At 51.0% G+C, this 14,577-nt stretch overlaps 1 protein-coding gene and 1 pseudogene across 1 annotated transcript in view; both read left to right on the top strand.

Moving 5' to 3' along the window:
- Positions 1 to 14,577, top strand: part of LOC146798677 (girdin-like) — a 439,241-nt gene that overhangs the window by 100,140 nt on the left and 324,524 nt on the right. The window lies entirely within an intron of this gene.
- LOC146798678 (large ribosomal subunit protein eL32 pseudogene) lies at positions 4,533 to 5,121 on the top strand (annotated as a pseudogene).

Raw genomic sequence — 14,577 nt, 5'->3', positions numbered from 1 at the left:
CTTGTGTTAGTAAAATTCCCTGTTTACGTTCCCTTAGGGCACTTCTGAGGAAACTGGGGTTGGAAACATACTGGACTTTTCCGGAGAAGATGTCCCTGATATCCAGCGTCTGGGTTAAAGAAATCTACTGCGAATTCATTTTCGTAGAAAGTGTGACCAAATCTAAGGAATCGCTCACTTTAGTGTTCATAGATTTTAAACCTTACCCCCAATATGAACACACTATTAATGAAATTGTTCCAGATATTGCACGAAAACTGTTTCTTCAATTTAGATACAGGACACTCCCCACCAGGATGTTCTGTAGTAGATGGCGAACCCAAGCCCCACTTGATCTGTGTCCAGCATGTGAAGGAGGACCCGAATCCCTGGATCATTTATTATTCCTCTGCCCTTACTACAAGAATTTGAGGTCCAAGTGGATTGTCTCTCTATGTAGCTGAATTGGTTCCAGACGAATATGACACTTTACATCGCACGCGTTACAACGCGTGTCATTACAACAATTTTTTTACATTGTAAAATCCATCACAACGCATATCGTTACAACGCATGTCATTACAACGTATAATCCATTACAACGCAATTACTATTTTAACTCCGCTGGGGCGTCACTTTGGGGAATGCGTTGTAATGGATTATGCGATGTAATGACATGCGTTGTAATGGATTTCGCGTTGTAAAACATTTGTTGTAATGACACGCATTGTAACGCGTGCGTTGTAAATGATGTTTACCGTTCCAGACACCATCTTGAAGTGCTCAGAATTCTTAGCACTGACACAAAGAGAGTTGTGGTATTCAGCTTAGCAAAATTTCTGATGACCCTATGGATTAGACGTCCGAAGTATATTGTGTGGTATTTCTCATTTAATATTGTGTGATGGCTTTTTACTATTGTATTTATTGAGATATATGTTTTTAGGCGTTAGGCCCTTCCTTTTAAATATTTATGTATGGGCTGGGTCGCCGACCTTGTTTTATTGCTCATTTAAAGGTGAATGGCATGCATGTTGCTCTAGGAACCATTGTGCCTCTATGGGACTACATTATTTGACAGGGTAACGTCCCATATAGCTATGTTATGTCGTATCATGCTGCCAATAGGTCATCTGCCCCCGTGTTTGTAGGGAGGCAACACTGTGTTTTATTATTATTATCATTTTTTTAAAAGTATTTTCTAATTATGATTGTTATGTTTGTATGTATCCTGTGAGAAGTACTTTATAAGATCTATATGATCGGAAAAAAGTTTATGATGATGATGGCTTCCTCTATAGCTGTGATCTGAGATTCTAGTGCCTTCCTCACCCCCCACTCCCTGTCCTATATAATGCCCATTGAACACCTCTTTGAAGGCCTCTCATTCAGTGCCCTGTAAGCCTATAGTGCATTTGTTATGAGTAAAGAATTCTTGGACAGTGTCCTCTAGCGAGCTTCCTTGCAGAAGTCGTACCCAGCAGATTCCTCGTTGGTATCGAGTTGTCTGTCGGCCCCAACACAGGGATAGTGGTAGGGGGTTATGATCTGATACGGTGCGGCAGAGATATTGCACATCTGTGACCGTATCAGTGAGTCTGTGGGAGCTTAGTATCATGTATAGCAGAACATGTAAGTTGTGGACAAGGGAGTAGAAGGAGTAGTACCTGCGGTTCTACTTCCATATTCTCCAGGCATCCCTCAGTCCCCAATGAGCCAACTAGGCCTCAAAGTCATCTGCTAAGCGGACCGTAGGTGAGTCAGAGTGTGGTGGGGTGGAGCAGTCAGCACTAATTTCCACCACACAGTTGTAGTCTCCCCCAAGTATCCACGCCAACTGAACCTTATTGGATAGGATTGGTGCCAGAGAGAGGTGAGAAATGGGGTCTGCCCTGTGATGGGAGCATAAATGTTACTCCGCAGTATGGAGACCCGATCAAGTCTTACCTGTAGGATCACATATCGGCTGTCACTGTCTATATGTGAGGACATTGGCTCAAATGGTGTGCCAGCCCTTATCCAGATTAAGGAAACCCTGGCATAGGAGGAGATCCCATGGCATAGATCTGACCCCTCCACCTTTGTTTTAATTTAGCAATCTCGTTATTTACTATATGTGTCTCCAGCAAGAAAGACATATTCACCCCTGCCTGTATTTTGAGGTATGCAAAAAAATTGTGCCTTTTGGATGGTGTGGTCATACCCCTCACATACCAGGTGAGGAATTAGTAGCTATTTGCCGGGTTGGGCGGGGGGAGATCTCACTCCACCTCCCTGTCACACTGTTTCTTCACATGTGAAGGTAGCCAGTGGGCAACCACCCAGCCAAATGCAATTAATACAAATTTGTATATAGAGCAGTGTCCAGGACAGGCATATACATAACAATAATCTAAACTCCCTCTTCCAAAGGCAGAAAGGCAACCGCCATCCGTCATACAACAGTAATCTGGGTAAGAAATATTGTCTGTTCTCCCATATTGTGGTCAACTATGGACGAAATAGGGGGATTCGGAGACCGCACTTGGTAGTAGCCCCCTCTGCCCTTCGCCTGAATCCAAATCAATGTCACACGGGTTTTGTTCCACCTTAACCCATGGATGCATGCCCCCTCAGTACCTGCCCAGTGTAGCTGGAGCAACCCCAAGCACCTGACTCGCTGCCGGGCGGTCCTGTAATAATAGATCATCTGCCGTTCTTGGCGCCTGCTACTGGCCCCAGTGGACCATCTTGGATTGGGTATCAGAGTCTGAGTTGCTTTGCAAGGCCTCTGAGGAGTGTGTGCCAGTATTTGGTCTCTTCCAAGGAGTCGGGGGTGTGAGTGATTAGCTACCCCCGCTGATATTTATGTCTCAGGTGGAAGCAGCGTGTTGAGGCTTATTTGCCCCAGCCTCCAAACGAGTACCAGTCCCAGGGAGTGGGGAGGCCACTGCTAGGAAGACAGAAGTTTGTGGTGAAGGGCTCTTCCACTACTGTAGGAACACTTAAGAGTGAGTCATCGCAGTATTGCCGACCTGTGGCTTGCACCGCTTCATGTGTCTGGTGCATTCAGTAGCGCACCTGTGGCCTAGTCATGTTTGCGGCGCACTCCTCTGCTTTGCGGGTCCTGGTGCTTTCAAGTCTCATGTAAGGTGTGATGAGAGAAGTCTTATCCGTAGAAATTCCCCAAAAGGAACAGAGTCTTTCTGGCAATTAGGATGGAAACTTTCAAATTGAAGAATGGTGTTTTTTGCTGTCGGTTTCCTATACCGTGCTACTTCTATAAGGTCTTGTCCTCCCACAATCCATATGTCAAAAAATTCCACTCAGTGTCTGCTGTATTTTTTTTTACTATTGCTAGCATTGAGTCACAAAATGAATTCACCCAGTTGTTCCTTCTCTCCAGACCAGATAAAGAAAATATCATCAATGAACCTGACCCAGCTTTCTACATTCTCCGAAAAGGGCGCAAGGTCATTGAATATATCCTGCTCTTCATACATGCCCATGTAAATGTTCGGTTTGCTGGGGGCACACGATGCCCCCATGCAAGTCCCTTTCACCTCATAATAGATTTGACCATTGAATTAAAAGAAATTGTTAAAGAGAACCATCTCCAAACAATAGGAATTAATTAAATGGTTGGTTCTGGTCCTCAGGGTTTTTCTAGTAGCATCTCAACCATCTCCATTGCTTCTTTCTGAGGCACAGTATACAGTGCTTCTATGTCGAGAGCTACTAGAAATTCCCTGTTCTCATTATATGGACTGTTCTCTATCTTGCCAATGAGATCTCCCATGTCTCTAATATACGACTGAAATGATTTGACTAATGGACACAGATATGCATCCATAAATTTGGATAATGGTTCTGTCAGGCAGGTGCGGCCGGTGCAGGTAAGCGCGTGGAGGGCACAAGGTAAATGTAAAGAAAAACACTTACCTTGCGCTAGCCGCATCGCAGAGTCAGTGATGCAGCAAGCACAAGGTAAGTAGTTTGCTTTTTTTAAATACTATTTTCCCTTGTCGCCTTCTGCTGACTCCCCCCTCCATCCCACCCTGCTCTTACCTACACCGGCCGCTCCTGCTGTCAGGGCATTGATAGATGACACAATCGGTCTTAGTGGGGGTCAGCCACGTTTTTATGTGTTTTCAGTATTTCATACAAAGCTGGAATAACTGGGATTTCTTTGTTAAGAAATTCATGCTATTTTTTACAGATATGCCCATTTTCCAAGGCCCTGTACATCATTCGGCGTATCCTTCTCTCAAGGGTCACGAATACTTGTCTGCTTGCCTCTGGTAATGTTCTCTTACTGCCTGCATGCTTTGGACTTTGTCAAAAAGGGCAATACTGCCCACTTTGTCACAGGGTTTGACTATGACATTGGGGTTACTTTGTAGTCTTATTAAGGCTTGGCTTTCTTCTCTCTATAGGTTGGGCTTTACTGAGGGTATGGATTTTGTAGCTTTTTCCAGGTCTCTGAGTATGGCCTTTTCAAAGACGCTACCTCTGGTCCCATCATCTTCCTTTGACCTCTCTACGTAGCAGGTGGACATTTTTGAGCCGCAATCATGGCTGCCCTTAGACCTTTTTGTCAAATTGAAGATTCTTAAGAAAAGAACCAAGAAGTTCATTTGTAACCAGTCTGATCGTTATATCAAGATTAAGCATATCTGGCGCAAACCAAGAGGTATTGATAACAGAGTGCGCAGGCGGTTTAAGGGCCAGATCCTGATGCCAAACATTGGTTATGGTAGTGATAAAAGGACCAAGCACATGTTACCCTCAGAATTCCAAAAGTTTCTGATACACAATATGAAGGAGTTGGAGGTGCTAATGATGAGTAGCAAGTTCTTCTGAGCTGAGATCGGCCACAATGTTTCATCCAAAAGCCACAAGACCATTGTAGAGAGGGCCGCCCAGCTCGCAATCAAACTCACAAATCCAAACGCCAGATTGCGCAACGAGGAGAATGAGCAGATTGCTCTTTCTTTGCAGCTGTTATATACAGATAAAAACTGGTCCCACCATATTCAAATATGCTGTGAATTTAGGTGGAGATTTGCACCCCGATTGATTTATGTCGCCACCTTCCCTCACATGATGCATGAAAAATGTATTGGAGCGCGTAGAGTATGTATATCCCCGAAAAAAGAATGAGCATCCTTGTTTAGTTTATGGTTTACATCTTTTATTAAATTTCAATCATAACAAACAGGACTGTCCGCCCCTTGAAGGCAGTACGACATTGGAAGCGGAGAACCGCTGCAATAGAGACATATCGGTGATAAGAGCGGAATAAGTCCAAAGGAAAACGAAAAGGAGAAACAACAAAGGAAACCTATTCTACCCCCCACCTCCCTCCACCCCATTCCTCGTCCACTGGGAAATTAAATTGGGAAAGGAGTCAATGACATAATATCGATGGTTAGCCTCGGGGATCTGGTTGCGGTGGATCCGATAGACGGAGGAGCCTGAGGTACCTGGGACAGGATAATTCACAAAACTCCGGAGTGAGAAGGGAGAGAAAGGGCTGCCAAAGCTCTTGAAACTTTGATCCTTTCCCCTTAAGTGTAAGCGATAACTTCTCCATCCCCAGTACGTGCCATAAGCGGTGTAGCCACCCCGTGATGGTAGGGGCTTGGGGGGAACGCCAGAGGGCCAGTAGGTTCTGGAGGGCAGAGCCTATGGCAATCGCTATCAGGCGACCCCTTCTGGATTTAAGGGGATAGGTAAGGGGGTTAGGGAGGCCCAGTAGAATGAATGCTGGAAATCTCGGGAGTTGTGTGTCCAGGTGAGTAGCTATGTCGTCGAGAACCTGTTTCCAGTAGGCTTGGATGTGTTCGCATTCCCAGAATAGGTGAGTTAGATTCCCGGGCCCCCCGCAGCCCCTCCAGCATGTAGCGCTTTGCCGGGAATCCCAGTGGTGAAGCCGCTCAGGTGTGTAGTACCAGTAGGTAACTAGTTTGGTTAGTGTCTCCGTGAGTCCCGAGTGGTAGGCTGAGTGTCTGGCCCTGTAATAAATACCCTCCCACTCCTTGTATGTCAGTGTTCTGCCCAGTTCTCGCTCCCAGCGCTCGCGGCCCGTGTTATCGGTGTGTTTGCCCTTCGATAACAGCAGCTTATAGAGGTCAGATATAAGTTTCTTGTCGGATGTGCGAGTTAAGAGCCATTTTTCATAGGTGGTGAGGAAGCGTTGGGCATTAGGTCAGACCTGCGAGTGTAGGGCAAAGTGGCGGAGTTGTAAGTATCGTAACAGTTCCGTCTCTACTATGCCGTACTCAGCTTTAAGTTGTGTGAAGGGTATTATCCAATCTGGGTGAAACAGGTGGCCAAGGGAGCGACATGCTGTGGGTCTCCACGTGGAGAACGCGCCAATCTCGGAACCGGGCTGAAAGTCTGGGTTATCGAATAACGGGGTGAGGGAGGAGGGGAAGGTAGTCAAGTGGTATCGGACACTGGTGTGATCCCATGCATCCATGAGCGGGTGAGTGTAATGAGAGGCGTAGCAATTGGGTGGTCTATTACACCTGGGTAAGAACGGGATTGGCTGCAGAGGAGTGGCAGCTACTGCTTTTTCTTGGAATAGCCAGATTTTCCTGGATTCCAGACGGTTCCACTCAACAAGATACCGCAATTGGGTAGCATAATAGTACAACTGAACATCGGGGACCCCCACTCCCCCCTCCTCCGGTGGAAGTATCACTACAGTGTGCTTAAACCGGGGTTTGCGGCCCTGCCAAATAAATTGTGCTAACTTGGAATTGCGTCTGCTTGATCCAGCCCTTCGGTGGAGAAAGCGGCAGGGTTTGGAAAAGGTAGAGAATCTGGGCAGGATAGTCATCTTAATTGCTCTGATCCTTCCGAGCCAGGAGAGGAAACCGTGTTTTCAGCGCCCTAGTTCTTTACGTATGAGGGAGCGCAGATTAGTATAGTTGATATCGGCGGTGGCCGAGATGGTGGGGCCCAAATGTATCCCCAGATAGGGAACCGATGTGGAGGACCATTGAAGGGAATGTTCGGCTTGAAGGTGGGATAAGGTGGGCGGCGACAGGGAAAGATTAAGTGCCTCCGATTTGGTCAGGTTGATTTTAAATCCCGACGCCAGTGCGAAGGAGCGCATTTCAGCGAATAGCGCCCGTAAGGCGGGGATTGGGTGGGACAAGGAAAGCAGGATGTCGTCTGCATAAAGACTGATGGTGTGCACATCCCCACCGAATTTAATACCGGTGATGAGAGGGTTACTTTTAATTCGTAGGGCAAGGGGCTCCATATACAGAGCAAATAAAACGGGGGAAAGCGGGCAACCCTGCCGGGTACCTCGAGTGATAAGGAAGTGGGAAGAGGTATGGCCATTAACCCTAACAGTAGCTTCAGGGAACCGGTAGCAGTTGAGGATCCAGTTGCGTAGTTTCTCCCCCAAGCCCACCTGCGAGAGAACCCCCTCCAGATAGGGCCAATGAACCCGATCGAAGGCCTTCTCGGCATCTATGGTAAGCAGCATATACTCCCCATCCGTGATATGTGAGAAGCCGCCCTCTAATCTCCGCCGCCTTATGAAGTATCCTACCCGGGAATGACCGAGACACCAATATGGCCACCCCTGCTGACTTGGTAGGGCAGGAGGAAAACTTTTGTATCGGGAACAGACGGGATTTCAACCGGTGACAGTCTGAGGCTAAGAGGTGAGTTTCCTGAAGGAGACAGATGTCCACTTTGGTGTGCTCCAGGCAGGAGAGAACCGCACTTCGTTTGACGGAGTTGTTGAGGCCCGCATGTTCTAGGTGAGAACCTTAAGTGTATAGGGAGGCATCTAGAGGATATGACATGAAAGAAGGCTACACAGGCAATTGTCAGAGGCAGCTGGAACCGCAGGCGGCTAGGGAGGAAATCAGGAGCCCAGCCCGCTCGGGGGGGCAAAGGAGATACCGGGACAGTGGACGAGGAATCCCAAACCCAAATAAAAAAAAAAAAACAATCAAACCATGTCCAGCGGAAGGCTGGGACATCTAAACAAAACCCCAGTATACACAACAATAGAAGTCCGTCATCGCTAGATGACCAGATTAACACCGTAATGGGGTCCTTTCGTGGTCAGAAAGAAAGAGGCTCTGGCCCCACCCGCCGCCCTCCGCCCGCCTTAAAGTCATAACAGACTGTTGAAATGTCTCAGGAGGCTCCAGAGGGGGACCCAGCTAACGCTCCCATCAAGGGCTGCTCGCTGTCCCCTGGTAATTTCGGCTTTGTCTGGCCGCCTGTTTCGTCGCCTCCCGTGAGGCCACCTCCACCCCGACAGCGCGGTCTCGGGTCCCGAATGCGCGCTGGAGCGGTCTTCATCCTCTTCACTCAGTGGGGTAATCCCCAAGATGCGGCATGCCTCAGACAGGGATCTTGATTGGATCAGTTTGCCATCGTGGCGAAATATGAGCCTGAAAGGATGGCCCCAGGAGTAGGAGGTCCCAGCCTGGCGGAGATGGTCCATCACCGGGCGAAACTGCCGGCGGCGCTGCAGGGTTATCGGGGATAGATCCTGGAAAGGCAGAGGCGATTGATCCTGGAAATGAAGGGGGTGCTGCGCTCTCGCCTTAGTGAGGATGGCCTCCTTCGTTCTGAAGTCTTGAACGCAGATAAGGATGTCGGCCGGTGGTGCATTGTTCGCTGGAGGTGGGCCCACCCTGTGCGCCCTGTCAAGGACGATTTTGGTGCCAGGCGGGTTACCCAAGATGTGGTTGAACAGGTGCGGAGTAGCCAACTCCCTGAATGCGAACGTTGTGCCTGCGGGAGCTGGACTCTAAATCCTCCAGGTGTAGTTGGATGTCCAGGTGCTGTTCGTGCATCCGCACGACTTCCTGCTGGAGGTCAGAGAGCTCCGTTACGGTATGGTCACTGCGGTCTTCCAGCACCGCCACCCTCTCACCTACACTGTCCACGTCACGGCGTATGTCCTTTATTACGGCGGTAAGGTCCTTCTTCACCGTCTGGAGGTCGTCACGGAGGGTAGCGAATAGTGATTCGAGGAAGGCCTTGGTGATAGGCTCCCCGCCGGTGGGCGTCGCGGCGGCCGGTGGGGAGCTGCCGACAGTGGCACTAGCCATGTTGGGTATAGAGTGGGAGCGGCCAAAGATGTCCTTCAGGGGCTTACTTTTCGATGCTTTGGTAGGGGCCATCTGTGGTCAACGAGCACCAGTGCAGCAGCCGGCCGGCCGGCCGGGGAGCGCCAAACAAGACCAGGGGGGCCAAATAGCCGGTGAGACGCCCCTGATCGCGGAGGCACCCCCACAGCGACTCAGCGTACCATGCGAGGGAGGAAGGGTTCCAAAAAGGTCCAAGGGCCCCACCGCAGCGGCGGCCCGAACTCGCCAGAGGAAGTGTAGGGCCCATGTCCCCAATTCAGTAGCCAGGCAAGGAGGGCTCCAAGGGGCGAAGGAGGTGGCAGCCGAGGATCAACATACAAGATCCGCCGTCCCGGCCGGCAGCCGCGCGGCCAGTCCACCAGTCACCACGGGGCCCACTGGGCGTGGTGCAGGGGGCGCCCAAGTGTGCCTCTCAGACGTCTTCTTCCTCCGTTCCCTATCCTGCGCAGCGGTGCCGAAGGTGCAGCACCCTGCAGCAGAGGAGTGAGGGGGATCAAAGGGCGCCAGCAAGGCCCCGCAGACGGAGTTCGGTGGTGTCAAGAAATGTCCAGCTCAGGGGCGGCAGGGTCCTGCAGGAGCAGAGCGGGGCGGCTCCAAGAATTCCTCCGCAGCGCCAGTGTGTGCAGTTAGGGTGTGGGGCTGAGCCGGTTCAGGTAGGGGGGAGTAGCAGGGGAGCGAGCCCAGAGTCCAGGGGGCCAAAGGCGGGCGCTGGTGCAGGCCTCTCGACAGTCCCTAACCCGAGGTCAGGCCGCCTCTATGTAGTCTGCTGCCTCCTCGCACTCCAGCCGCAGCGCCAGCCCCAAGGGCCGTCGGCCAGCAGCCCACTACACCAGTCCGAGGATCCACAGGCCCGCTAGGCCGCTCGCCGCTGCATCAGGGTTGTCGGCGACAATGCTCCCCACTCCGCTCCGGCGGCCCCCCGCCTGGATGAATTTTGGGGTGCAGCGCCCCTAGGCAGGGAGGAAGGGCGGGTCCCTGGCTACTGAGACCACCACCGCCGGCATGGCCCAACCGCCGCGCGCGCCCAGGAGCAGAGGCGGCGCGGCCGGAACAGGCCTCGAGGAGGCAGCGCCCGCTGGACCGTAGGGCCGGGGCTACAGGGTCACCCCAGGGGCATCTCGTTGTTGGCGCCAGTCAGAGGAGCTCCGCCGGGCTCTGTGGTGTCGCTATCAGCCCGGAGATGCGGTGAAACGGCGGGCGGCGGGCAGGAGCTCAATTCAGTGCGACTCACTGCTCTGCCATCTTGACCACGTCCCTCCTTGTTTAGTTTAAACATGTTAACCCTTTTAATGGGGACAAAGGAAAGACAAATGATAGCCCTTTAGCTAATAATTGGGCTTCCACCTTTCCTACTTCTGAAGATGGCAAATTGAAGATAGATATGGCTTTATCCACATTAGTGTTTCCTACGGTCTCCTGCATTGCTGATTCCGCATCTTGAGATTCTGATATTGAGGGTCCTGCTCATAATATCTCCCTCTGTCTTGCCTTTGGAATCGATTCCACGTGGTAAAATAGGAGATGGTAGTTGATTGTAGTTCTCCACATAGGTCTGTCTGCCATTGGGGTGATTACTCATGGATAGCTCCAACCTCCCTGAACTGTCCCCTTCTAAGTCCGTCGGCATTGCATCAGAGAAGGTTAAAACTTTTCACTTTCTTTTACCATCTGTTCCTGATTCCTCGGTTCCAGATTCCAGTCTTGATAATGATTAGGGGTCAAGTAGGGGCAAGCTTTGTCCTGCGTATACACCTAATATCTTTTCTTAATTTCCAACCTAAGCACCAAAGCACACCAAAATTCTGTTACTTTTATCCTCAGTTAGTAGTACAGAGAAGAAAACACAACCAATTATTGAAGTTCCATTGACGATTTTCTAATAAGTGATCCACTGCAGTTGACGTATCAGGTAATTCTAATTTATTCCATTATTGACAAAAAACGGCAGCCGACGCGTGTTTCGTCCTCCTGGACTTTCTCAAGGCTTCTCTCAAGATTATGTCAAGCAGTCGGTGTGCTTTGGTGCTTATGTTGGACATTTTGGTCTAGACTGCAGCTGCGGGTCTAGTGGACTTATACCCAAGGTGGGTGGGTATTGCAGCTCCATGGGAGCACCCTTGTGATTTGATGAGCTCTAAAATGGGCATGAAAATATAAATAACCTACTTATAGATGTGCAGAACTGGAAGCATATCCACTGGTTGTACACATGTAATCTTTTTGTCAGTCTTTTCTTAATGAAGTAGTCATCAAATCTGGTTAATTCTGTGTTTTTCCATCTAGTTTTGACTTTGCTTCTTCCAGTGTGTTCATAGTTCATAATTTCTCTTCAAATTCTGCAATCTCTTGATTCAGAACTATCACCACTTCTCTAGCAGTAATTCAATAAGGATCATTCAATCCCTAGCACATCCATTGGCAATTTGAGACCATCTTTCCAAAACCTTCTTTATGTCAACAAATAGCTCAGGTACATTTCTAAGCCCTAATCCTGAGGGAATAATTCAAGCTCTAAGGCACTCTTACATAAATTGTGCATGGGACTCCATTCTTTTAGCATTTTTCTTCATGTTAAGTAATTTTGTCCAATCATTATTATTCAGTTAGGACACCACCACTCTCTTATCTAGACTTGAGGCATTACAAATCAGGTTGATAAATTCTTCATCAGAGAATCCATATGTTTTCAAAGCCTCCATCTTGCCAAAGTGCCACCACGTGCACCCCCAACAAGGAAATCAGTGAAAAAGGCAAAAGTCCAACGATCCAGACACACTGTAACCATCCACAGGGGAAACAATACCATGTGGTTAAAAAAACGCTAATATAGCTAAATACACAAAAGGGACCCCTTCACAAAACTGAATTTCCAATACAGGCTTAGGACTGGGAGGAAATTAAAAATGCTAAACTAACAAGAGGTCTGTAGAGAGCCACCCGGTCTCTCCTATACAATGTATCCCGCATACACTCCTCGAGACGGGCTCGACATGAGGAGATATAATAAACGGCGAAAGACCGCTCCGGGTCTTCCTGCCAGACTAAAGCCAACTGTGTGGTGTGCATTAATTATAGCGCTATTTAGGCCCCGTTAGACCCGGGCGCCCGCTGTGCTACATTGGCAACAAGGCCGGTCTTACCCCAGTGCACCGACTCTGCCTGCTACGGAGCCCCTGGAGCCCACCCGCGACGCTCCGTCATCCACGGAACAGCAAGTCTCTGCTGTCGGCGGCCTGGGCTGTGGTTCCTGTGCCCTGCGCTGCTGCCGCCGTTGAGCCTCTCACCTCGCCTCCAAGCGTCTGGTGCTGCCCGGCACGGCCACGCAATACCCTGGCCGTGCGGCACCGCGCTCCGTGCCGCCTTCACGTTCTGCCGGGAACAGCGCACACGTCCTTCACCCACCCACATGTCTCCCGGAGTCACCGGGAGTGTGCTGAAGACAGCGGTGCGCGCGGTGAATATTGAAGAGGCACACCAGCGGCACGCGGCAGTATGCAAGGCCTTGAGTGACAGGCAGGGGCAGGAGGAGTGCCCCAGGTGGCCCTTGCCCCTCCCATCTGCAGCAGCGGGAGCTGGTTACGCCCAGCAGGCCTCCAGTGACCACAGGCTCTCATTACACCTGCAGCTCGCATCTGAGGGAGCCCCCCGGGCCCAGCAGGCCCTACAAGACTCACCCAATCTGAGCGCAGCACACAACCAGAAAGCCAGGCCTCCAGGGGAGCGTCTCAGTGACCACACAGCCCACAGCATTTCAGAGCCACCTTAACTAAGGAGGAAGATCTGATGCATCGCCCCTCCTCAAACCTGCCAAGAACGCGGTTGCACGCCAACCCACACGAGGTATTCAAGACCCATAGCGCCGGCACTGCGCCCGAGCACGCCTATGCCATGAGCACCCGTCGACTGCAGGCGCAGCTGGCCAGCAAGCCGGAGCTGGCGGATCGCACAGAGGGGAGATTGCTCCGCCCCCGGGTCACAGCCACGCAATCGTCTCCCCACTACCGCCTTTCAGCTAGACCGCTGACCCTGCAACGGCGGCCCCACATTGGAAGGCGCATATCGGACGTTTGAATCATTATTTCAGGGGCACTAGAGAAACAGACGGCGCTGTGAAAAGGTCGCTGCTCATATATCATGGCGGCGCGGGGATCTATGACCTTTTCGAGACACTGCCCAACACAGGGAATGATGACTATGAAACGGCGGTTGCCGCATTCAACAGGCACTTCGACCCTCAGCTGAACCTTGACTTCGAGCGTTTCAAGTTCAGGCAGGCGTCACAGTTGAACGCAAGGTCCATGGACCTGTTTTACGCAGGCTGACGGGCACCTGCGCCTTCAGGGACCAGAGGGAAGAAATACTCGGCCAAGTCATCCAGGGATGCCGCTCAGCGCTGCTAAGGAAACTGATCCTTCGGCAACCGGGTATCTCTCTTGACAAGATCCTCATCCTGGCCAGGTCCCACAAACTCTCAGATGCACGGGCGGGCAAAATTGAAGCTGCCCTGCATAGAACCGCCGCAGCGCCACAGACACTGAAGTACGCACCCATTAAGGAAGAAAGAGTCGAGGCCATACAACGGCACCCAAGTAAGGCTCGCCCTGCACTGCGACCGTCTACGAGTGGGGCGTGCAGCAAATGTGGAACACCCGCCGACGGCAGTGTGCGGAGCAAAAAGGAAGACGTGCTCCCGCTGCAGGAACGTGAATCATTTCGCCAAGGTGTGCAGAAGCAGCCGGTCTCAACAGACATATGCCAGGCATCGAGGAATGACGCAACTTCTACACCAGGTGTTGCTCAACGATGCACAATCGCAGGAAGACGACTTGACGCAGGGCGCTGCCTCGCGCTCGAAGAAGATTACGATGAGGTGTTTGTCATATCCTTCGTCAGCAGGTCGGACAAACACTGAAGGCCACCGCCGATGTGCTCTGTCCTGGTTGGAGGGTCTGCAGTCCAGACACTCATCGATACGGGTGCATCGGTCAATGTCATGGACTCAGAGCAGTACGAGCAGCTGTCACCACGACCCCCTCTTGCACCTACCAAGGCCCAGATCTACACCTATGGAGGTACGCACCCTCTCGCCCTTAGAGGGGTCATCGAGGCTGAAGTCACCAGCAACAAACACATCATGAGGGCCCGATTCCACATCACAGAAGGGAGGAAAGGCACCCTTCTCAGCTGCCACACCGTAGAAGACCACGGGCTGGTTTTCTTCACTCATCAGATTCACGACTCCCACGCTGATGCCATCTTGCACGAATTCCCGGCACTATTTACAGGGCTTGGGAAACTGAAAGGAAAACAGTTCAAGCTCCACGTTGACCCCACCGTGAGGCCTACGGCCCTGAGACGCCGGAGGGTGTCGTTCAACCTCCGCCCGCAAGTAGAGGCAGAACTGAAGAAACTCGAGGACCTCGACGTCATTGAAAAGGTGTCAGGCCCCACCCCGTGGGTGTCCCCATTGGTCAGGGCCCCC

This window comes from Triturus cristatus, chromosome 9 (assembly GCF_964204655.1).
Source record: "Triturus cristatus chromosome 9, aTriCri1.1, whole genome shotgun sequence".
NCBI lineage: Eukaryota > Metazoa > Chordata > Amphibia > Caudata > Salamandridae > Triturus > Triturus cristatus.
This window is presented reverse-complemented; position numbering and strand designations above follow the sequence as displayed.